This window comes from Marmota monax, unplaced genomic scaffold (genome assembly GCF_021218885.2).
Source record: "Marmota monax isolate L192 unplaced genomic scaffold, Marmota_monax_Labrador192_F-V1.1 WCK01_AAM20220418_F8-fsc00179, whole genome shotgun sequence".
NCBI lineage: Eukaryota > Metazoa > Chordata > Mammalia > Rodentia > Sciuridae > Marmota > Marmota monax.
The window spans coordinates 1,239,929-1,250,437 of record NW_026695200.1 but is presented as its reverse complement, the minus strand read 5'-3'; positions in this window follow the sequence as shown (position 1 = coordinate 1,250,437).

Here is a 10,509-nt window from a genome sequence, read left to right as displayed (position 1 = left end):
TCTCCTTACATTTTCTTCTCTACCTTCTGTCCTTGGTGAGTTCCATCCTCACATCCATCAAACTCAACTCAGAAATCTTGTCATGATGACTGAACTCTTGGTAAAATATGGTCTAAAGCTGCTTCCATAAATGTTTTAAGTTTGGCCGAGGGATTTCTTCTTACATGGTGAACTGCAGTGTAAATTGGCATGTAAACAAGTGCTTACCTACACTTTTAACAAGTAGTTGACTCTCAGCCAATTGCAAGCCACCAACTATCCAAACCATCTCAAATGAGGCAGAAACAAGCTGTAAGCAATGGACACTTTCAATGTCATAGGTCACTTCCTTTTATCTTGCTATAAATGTAACCTGCCCATGTGGTAGGATGGGACATTCTGAAACAGTTGCTATCTAATTCTATAAATGCAATTAAAACTCATTATGATCAGAAAACTAGACTTATTTAATTATCTTTCAATAGTTGTCAACATTTCATATAAAAGGAATTCTCTAAGGTATCTGTTAAAAGTCAGATTGCTGAGGTACATGATCTGGAAGAGACATCTCAGATGCCAAACATGGGAAATTGCATATTTATAAGCAAAGCCAAGACCTGTACTCTCAGCTCCATTATGCCCCCAATCTCCTTGAAATGTGTATTATCCAACTTTCCATCTTTTGATAAAGTATCTGACATATCAATTTAAAGGAGGAAAGATTTGTTTTGGCTCACAGATTCAGAAGTTTTGGTCCACGATCACTTGGCTCCATGGTTTCTGGACCTGTGGTGAGGCAGAACATCATGGAAGACAGCACTTGGTGGAGCACAGCTGCTCACCTCATGCTGGCTGGGAAGCAGAGAGAGGCTGGGGGCAAAATATCCTTTTGCAGGGCATGCCCCTCCAGCACCCCCCAACCCGTGACCTACCTCCTCCAGCAAGGTCCCACCTCCTCAAGTTTCCAAAGCCTTCTAGTAGCTCATTTAGCTATGATTCCATCAATGAATTAATCCATTGATGAAGTTAAAGCCCTCATGATCCATTCACTTTCCAAGGCCCCCACCCCTGACCATGGCTGCACTGGGGACCAAGCCTTCAACATGTGAGCTTTTGAGGGACGTTTCAGATCCAAACTGAAACATGATGCGTCCTTCAAAAACACTGCTTCTTCAGATCGGCCCTGCTCTTTGATTAGCTCCTAGGTCTTCATGCAGTCCTATATTAGTTTCCCAGGGCTGCTGTAACAAAGTAGCATAAACCAAGTGACTTAGACAAGCTCTGGGGGATGTCATAGCTGCAATCACAGGCCTCATGGGGCTGTTCCCTGCCTCAGCATGGATCATGCTTTAAATGTGTACATATTAGCTTGCCAGGCTGCCATTACAAAATGCCCAGCCAGGGGAGCTTAAACAACAGGCATTTATTATCTCACAGTCTGGAAATCCAGAGTCTGAGAAGGAGGTGTTTTCCTTCTCAGAGGCCCCTAGGGGAATCTGTTTCATGCTTTTGTCCTTGTTTCTGGTGGTCTCAGTTATTTTTGGCTTGTATGTGACATTCTCCCTGTGTCTTTATACCTTCTGCACACTATGAGGGTCTGTCTCCATGTCTCTATTTCTTCTTTTTATAAGAATACTGGTGCCCTTGAATTAGAGCCCACCCTAATAACCTCATTTTAACTTGATTACCTCTATTATTCAGACCAAGTCTGAATTAGTCACATTCTGATGTACTGGGGGTTTTGATTTCAACCTATCTTTGGGGGGGCTATAATTCATCCCCATAGCAGACATCCATGGGACTTTATATCAATTGTGCTGGCCATGTGACTATACTTTGTTGTCCCCTTCTGCCATTCCTAAACTCCTGGAAATCTGGAATAAAAACTAGAACCCTGACTTCTTTAATGCCCTATTCTTTCAATGGCTAAGAGGAAAAGGAAACTTTTTTTAAAAAAGATATTATATACCTGACTCTTTTCCCTTACGCTATGCGACAGGCATTTCAAACATAGTATAGATGAGAAAACTGAGGTTCCAGTGAAGTCGATCAGGAATTCACCATTGTCCAAGAATACTAGTGAAAGAAATGGTCCTCAAGCACAGCGTGTCTGACCGCAGTTCCATAAAACAGCAGTATTTTTTTTTATATGAGACAATTGGCTATGATTGATACTTATGCTCTCAGGAAATTCAAAGCAGCAAGTTAAACCCAGGAATTGAGGAAGGGAGAACAATTCAAATGCCAAGAACTGAAGCTAACTGCTCAGCAGTGGAGCAGGTAAGGGAAGATGGATGGGTGCTTAGGAAGAGAGCCTTGTAAGGACCACACACATAGAAACAAACAAAATGAGATTTTTACCAGTGTGTATCCCTCACAGATTCAGCATATGATGTTGCTGTAGGACACAGCCAGGACCTCTCATCACTGCACCCACCATGTCAACATTGTCCTTACCCAGCCAGACAAGACTCACACTATTCAACAAGGAGCAAAAACGAGAACTGGCAGGATCAGGAAGGTTCCTGGAACCCTTTTAATTTGCACTTTAATGTGGACCTACCAAGAGGGAGCAATGAATCCTCCCTCCAGGGGTACTCTGGAGCTTCTGCCTGTGTGGTCTTTCTTCTCTTAGATTTAGGTGTCAGGGAAGGATGGGCACTGTTCATCTTTGATTTGGAGACAGCCAGCTTTTTACTCTACTTCTTCAAAAAGAGAGATTTAAGTTCTCAAAAGAAAGTTAATAAGCTGGGAGCGGTGGTGCACATCTATAATCCCAGTGACTCACAAGGCTGAGGCAGGAGGATCGAAAGTTCAAAGCCAGCCTTAGCAATTTAGTGAGGCCCTAAGCAACCTAGCAAGACCCTGTCTCTAAATTAAAAAAAAAAATTAAAAAGGCTGGGGATGTGACTCAGTTCTTAAGCACCCCCGGGTTCAATTTCTGGTACCAAAAAAAAAAAAACAAAGAAGAAGAAGAAGAAGAGTAAAGGAAAAGAAAAGAAAAGAAGTTAATAAGTATTTCTAGTTTAACCCAGGTCATGGAATGCATGCATCTCAGAGAACCACATCATCTATGCCCTCTTTTTAGAAGTGGCACCTTCAAACTTGCTACAATGTGGGCCATATGCTGTCTCTGTCACATATCTTTCTCTTTTTAAAATTGCAAACATTTGATTTTAACTAGTTATATACAAATATAAAAACTGACCTTATCTCAGGCTCGATACAAAAAAGACTGCAGATCAGATTAGGCTGCAGCTTGCAGACCTGTCTTTCAGTGTCATAAAATCACAATGTTCAGCGAAATATGTGGGAGTCGGAACAGAAAGTGCATTCTCCAGCTTCCTGTGGTCAGGTGTGGCTGGGTGAGTAGGTCTAAATAGTGGGGTGGGAGGGGAAGAGGCTTGTGCTACTGCTGTCCCCCTAGTAGGAAGGAGTGTACCTTCTCTCCTGGCTTCCATCCTGAAGAGTACAGACCTGAGCAAAAGCCTGAGGAGTGGGGCTGATACATCAGAAGGAGCCTTGATCCAGTGTTTGACCATCTGCTTCCAGAAAGGTGCATGAGAAATAAATATTCTCCCCTCAGTCACTGTTGAAGTGAATCTCCATTAGAGACAGCCAATCCTAGATCCCAAATAGTAAAGAAATTGTCTTCTCAAATTGGGGTGCTCATGTAACAGAAGGTACACCATGCAGCTTTGGGAGTAAAGACACAGTTGTTTGCAAGGCAGAAAGCCTGGGATGTTGGTTATCTTGTGGCAAATCATCAGCAGAAGACTCACAGCTTCTGACTCTCTGTGAAATGGGAACATTTGGGCTGTGGCTGCATCTCAACTACATCTCTCTGAAGAGAGATTTAGACTCAGACTGGAGCAAAAATTAGGAAGAGAACCCTCTCTGAAGCAGTTTCTAAGTTGACTGAGAGTCTAGTAATTTGGGGACCTGGCAGGGCAGCCAAAGTCAAGTGCCTCTGGGTCTCACCCTGGAACTCTTGTGGAAGTGGCAACTTTAACCTGGGAAAACACTATGAGCCCCATTTTTTTCAAGCGCTTCTGCCCAACAGTGAAAATTGGGCCAGCTTCAGAGACATAATTATAGGTGTCACCTCCCACCAAGGCAAATGGGTCAGAGGACCTCAGGGGGCTGCCAGAAAGTCAGAAGAAGAGAGAACAGTGAAAGCACAAAGGCAAGCTTGTGAAGAACAGAGATTTTAGGACTGAAAATGGTGTTATGTGATTCTTAGCTCAATAAATAATAAATAACCTGCTCCCAGGCAGGTTTAAACAGGGAACCCGATTGACCTGTTTAGATTTTGGCAAATTATATCCCTCACTTGAATTTTGTGAGAATTTATTTTCTATAAGAGCTAGACAAAATTGGCTTTTCATTTGATCTCTGTGGTGACCATGAAGTTATCACCATATAGAAAATGATGATGGAAGAGAAGGACATTATTATGACTGGATATGAAGTAGACCCCAAAAGCTCGCGTATGAGACAATGCAAGGGTGTTTAGAGGTGAAATGATTGAGTTATCAGAGCCTTAATCCAAAAGTGAATTAATCCCCTGACAGGGATTAACTTGGTGGTAACTTTAGGCAGGTAGGCTGTGACTGGAGGAGGTTGGTCCCTGGGGGTGTGCCTTTGTCCCTGTTGAGTACAGTTCACTCTCTGCTTCCTGATCATCATGTCCAGAGCTGCTTTTCTCCGTCACATTCTTCTGCCATGATGTTCTGCCTCATCTCAGACCCCAAAGAATGGAACCAGACATTTTTGGACTGAGACCCCTGAAACTGTGACCCCCAAAACAAACTCTTACTCCTTAAAATTGTTCTCATCAGTCTTTTGGTTGCAGTGGCAAAAAAGCTGACCAAAACAGAAATTGGCATTGAGAAGTGGGGTCTTTGCTGTGATTAACCTGACCATGTGTTTCAGAAGTTTTGGAACATTTGGAATCTCTGGGAGGAATTCTGGAAAGTTTAGCAAGGCAAGCTGGAAAAGTTTCAGATTATTGTAAGTGGAGCTTAATGGGCAATTCTGGTGAGAACTCAGAAGACCAAAATAGTGTCAGTTCAGCTTATAAAATTAGAATATGTCCACAAATATCCATAATATTTAGAAGAACAATGAAGGCATGTAAAATTAGTCTAGAATTCAGATTAACAGCTTTACTAGAAGACAACAAATACAAAGACATAAGTTTATATGCAAATAGTGAGATAGATGTCCTCAACCGGCAGAGCCTGCCCTGATGATCACAGAAGGGGGTGATTCAGTGGAATTTTAGTAAGAGCAGAATCCAGATAACAACAATGATCCTTCACAACATAACCTGACTCAAGAGCCTTAACTTAATCACATCTGTGAAGTCCATTTTGCTATATAAGATAACATATTCATAGGTCCCCAGAAAGGATGTCTTTGGGAGAGCTACGCTAGTCTGCTGTCTGACCCCCAAAGATTCATGTCCAGCACACATGCAAAATACATTCAGCCAATCCCAAGATCACTAAACGTTTCAACGCATAATAGCATCAATTCAAAGTTCATATTCTAAGCTAAAAATCATCAGTCTAAAAATTCAAAATATTATCAGCTTAATCAGGTATGAGTGGGGTTCTGAGTATAATCCATAATGGGGCAAAATTCTGGGTTTTTTAAATCTTTGGATATGAAAAATGTTGGGAAAAGTATAAACGGCAGCCATACGCCAGAGAAAAAAACCCCAACATGGCGCCTAAGCACCTCTTCTTCCTACCTTCTTCTTTTCTGCAGTGGCGCGAAAAGTTCCCGCCCGTGTGAACTCTCCCGCCGGCGCCAATTTCAAATCTCCCTGGCGGGGAACCTTAGCCCCAATGAGAACTAATTCCTGGGCTCCAGAGCTGATATCTGAAAGAACTTGCCAATAAACAGGTTGCCTGCCATTTATCTAAACCCTACCATCTCCCCCTTAGTTCTATATAAGCACACTGCTTTTTGCAATAAAATTGGAATTCTCCCGGCGAAGTGTCTTTGCGTGGGGAATTCTTTCAAAAAAAACATGCAGTCTGTCCTCAAAATATAATGTTGGGACAGATACAGGATAAGAGTGATAGATATTCCAGGCAAAGATAAAAGGAATTACTGGTCCCAAGCAATTTTAAAATCAAGATGGGAAAATTCCATTAGGGTTTGAGACCTCAAAATAGTCCCCTGTAGCTTTCAACCCTGTCTTCTGAATTATCATACTATTTCACAATACACTGCATTATCAGCATTCCATTACTGTGACAAAATATCTGAGATAAAGCACAGTACCTCATGGTGTGACTGTATGGTGGAGGAGGTCTCTTCACCTCAAGGTGTCTGAGAAGCAAAAAGAACAAGAGGCAGGGGCAGGGATCCCAAATTCTTCTCCAAGGGTCCATCCCAGTGACCTTACTCCCTCCCACTAGGCCTCACCTCCTAAAGATTTGAACACCTCCCAATTGCACCACAGGCTGGGGACCAAATTTTTAACACTAGGCCTTGGAGGACATTTAAGTCTCAAACCATAACAATAATTTACCCATCTATAGCTGAGAAGTGTTATCAGTGTGTGTTTCCTGCCAGGAGATTTGTAAGGTTCCAACAGTCTTCTTTCAGTTTTCTCTTTCTGTCCCTTTCTCGTTCTGTCCCTTTCTCAACAAACTCATGGGTCACACACGGTACCTAGGTGCTTCACTCCATTTGATAAGAGGCTTGCCCACGTATCTTTATCTTTCCTAGGTAATCCCATTTTCATTTTTTTTTCCTTTGGTGGAATGGCTGAGGGACAATGCCCTGAAGCATGCTGTTCTTTGGTTTGAGACATCTGTGAGTCATATTCCTTATCTCTTCAAAGAGCATTTTGCATGACTCTGCCACAGTCTGGCTGGGCACGAATAACCAAGCCGCCACAAAGCCTTGTAGGTTCAAACAGCAACTACTTTATTTCAACTCTCACTGGCACTGCAGAAGCGCTTTTCCACCAACACCACCCACGCAGCGCTTCCAGAAAACCCCCACACTGGAAATCCCTCCTCCGGCACTTCCCCAACCAATGGGAACTCTCCCGGAATCCCCGCGAGAACTCCAAAGTATGGGGTGCCTGAGGCAGCAAGAGCTGCCCCATTGCCCAACAGTAAAGGTCAAATATACAATACAATCAATCCAGCATCACAGCAATTATATATAGCTTAACTCAAATCATCATCTCAATGGTCCACTGGCGTCACCTTTCAAACATTCCCTCTGGCAAATGCCAACCGTCATTCTGACCGGCAGTGGCTCTCAACATGACTCAATGCCCTGGACTTTTACAGAAGACTCAGAATCACACCTTCAGCCTTTTCTTTAAGGTTTGCCTTTCTGAGAGCGGATCTCTTAATTTGAGAATTCTTTGCTACATGCATAGACTTAGAACTTTCCAAACCATCAAGTCCTGGTTTCTTTATGTTTGATGATACTTCTGTTGATGTCTTCACTCTTACATTCTACAATAAGCCATCAAGAGGAAGCCAGACTGCATTTTTCAACACTTTGCTTGGAAATCATGAACAACTTCTGCTTTCCACAGAGTTACAAGCTGTGTTCAAGTGTTCTATTGAAAGAGTAAAATAAATTGAAGTTAAAGTGTAAAAGACCGGGTATTGTAAAGTTTCTAAGCTGCAAAGCCTGAGTTAAAATGTAAAGGATCAGGTATTGTTAAGCTCCTATGCTACACTCAAAACCTTAAATTCCTGTAGCTGTTAGGACAATTCACGGGACTACCCAGTAGATATTCCCCCTGACCATTTAGTTGTTAAATAACCTGGGCCCTGTACAGTTTGGCACGTAGGCATTCAGGGCCCAAACCAATCAGTTTGAATGTACCCCCCTTCTTAGGACTGACCTATCACTCCCGCCCAACCTGTTCCCACCAATGAATGTACTAATCATGTTTGAGGATTGTTGTTTGATTTTCCCGCTGTGTATGGTGATTTGTTAAAGGAGACTGTGATGTATGTAAAGTCCCTACCCTCCCTAAAAAAGTGTACTTAAGCACTGCTCAACCCCTGCTCGGGGCTCTGGGCTGCTCTCCCTCCTTTAGTGAGCACAGAGCCCCAGCATGCTGGATCTTCAATAAACCCCCTTTTGCTGTTGCATGAGTCCGTCTCTTGGTGGTCTCTTCCTCCGTCGTTCGCCGGTCCCTTACACTATTACTAAGCTCCCTCTACTCCAGTATCCAGTAACATACTCCTTGCTTTCTTCTGAGCCCTCACCAGCAGTGTGTTTAATATCTATATTTCTACCAACATTCTGTTCACAATTTAGATATCTCTAAGCTGGAGATAGGTTTCTTCACTCTGCCTTGTGCTCTCTTTTGATTTCTCAGTGGCAATGTTATTAACATCCATTTCTTCTACTAATAATCTGTTGAAAGCAATTAGGGATTTTTTTATCACCTCAAATTTCTTCTAGTCTCCATCTACTTCCCAAATTCAGAACCACTTGCACGTTTTAGGAATTTGCTACAGCACGACTCCACTCTCGTTCCCAAAATTAATTTCATTAGTTTTATATTGCTACCATAATAAATTGTGGTGATTAATATAATTAACAATGTATTATTACCAATTCATTTTTATTCTTTCTACCACATTCACTGCAAGCTGCGACTATTTCCACTAGTATAAGATTCTCAAGAACCTTGGGGTCACACATGTACATTATGGTGATTCACTTCATTAGTCAAGAACTTTGCCCCCAAAATCTTTCCTAGGTAATTGCATTTCCATTTTTAATATAACCCATTTGATAATTTGCATAATTCATTCAAGTACCAGGATAAAATCAATGTGTTGTGATCCTCTCTGGAGGCTCTAAGAAGACCCATTTCTTTGTTTCCTTGATCATTTTAATTGTTGGCAGAATTCAGATCCTCACACACAGTTCCCAACATCTAAGAACCAGCAATTGGAGCATTAAAACCTTCTCATGCTGCCCTCTCTCTCTGCTTACACCTAAGCAGAATTCTTTAGGTTCTCTGCTTTTAAGGGCTCCTGTGATTGGCAATAGGATGTAGACATCTGGGGAATGAGGGCAGGCATTATTCTGCCTGCCACAAAATATGCATGCAAAAATTCATTGAGCTACAAACCTAAGAGAAGGTGCTTTAGCATTTTGTAATTTGTACTTCAATCAAAGTAAAATTTTAAAAATAGGTAGTATCAGAGTTCTAATAGTGTTAATACTCAAAATGGTCTGGCACTAATTGGTTTTTCCAACACCAATTATCAGCCCAACGCTCTGACACCAACTATGCGTTCAACAATTCAATGCAATTCTAACACTATCTACCTAGAGTAAGCACAGATCTCACAGATAAAAGGTTCAGTGTTACAGGACTGTCCCCACTTCAAATGCCAGTCACAAGCCCTGAGCCCCCTGTACGTCTGATTGAGCTGCTATAAGTTTCTGGTTACCATGAGAACTTTTCCTTTCAAGTTTGATAATTTGCTAGAAAGGCTCACAGAACTCAAGAAAACATTTTACTTACTGTAATCAGTTTATAATTAAAGAGGTGAGATAAGTCAAGCAAGGTGTGGGGTGGCAGGTAAACTGAGCTTCCATGCCCTCTCCAGGCAAGTTTTCTAAACCCCATCATGTAAGTTTTTCTAGGCAGGTTTCATTAGGTAGCCATGATTGACAATCATTGGCTATTGATAATTAACTCAATCTGCAGTCCCTTTCGCCACTCTGAGGTTGGAGATGGTGTTATGGTTTACATATTATGTATTCCCCAAGAGCTCATGTGTGGGACAATGAATGAGAGTTTAGAGGTGAAATGGTTGTGTTTGTGAACCTTAACCCAATCAATGTATTAATCCTCTGATAGAGATTAAATGAGATGGTGGGCCAGAGGAAGGTAGTATTCTATGTTGCTCCTGACCTGGGACTCAAATCGTGAGGAAGACTACTTCTCTGCAAGCGATATTCTTGCTCCTGTGTAGGAATCACTGCCACTGTGCCCATCCAGGGCTCCAGGCCTCAGCATCAGAGTAGGCCTCCCAACTACTCGCCCATGCAGGACACCATCAACACCTGTGCAGAACTTTCTGCCTCCCACCCAAGCAGAAATCACCGATGCCACTCCCGTGCAGGATATCCGGCAGCTTCCCACATGCAGGAACTCAAGCTGCCACTCCCGTGTGGATCCCTATCTACCAATGTAGGGCTTCCCCCATGACCACCATCTTGGGACTCTGCAGCAGTGGAAATACTGCGCGCAGTGGCCTGCCTGCACCTGAGAACTTCACACAGGCTCTGAAGTCAGCCGACAGCCACACACTGCACAAGCTCGTTTCTGAATTCATCCTCCACTGCCATCACTGGGCTCCCGTCACATGACCCAACAGCCAACCACTGAAAGCAGGTGTCTCCATCTTGGCCACCTTCATCACCCTATTCAGTGGGGGGCAACACCCAGTTTGGAACTCTGCTGGCCAGGTACCCAGTTTCTAAATCCCCATTTCCCCAGCAGCCGCTTCC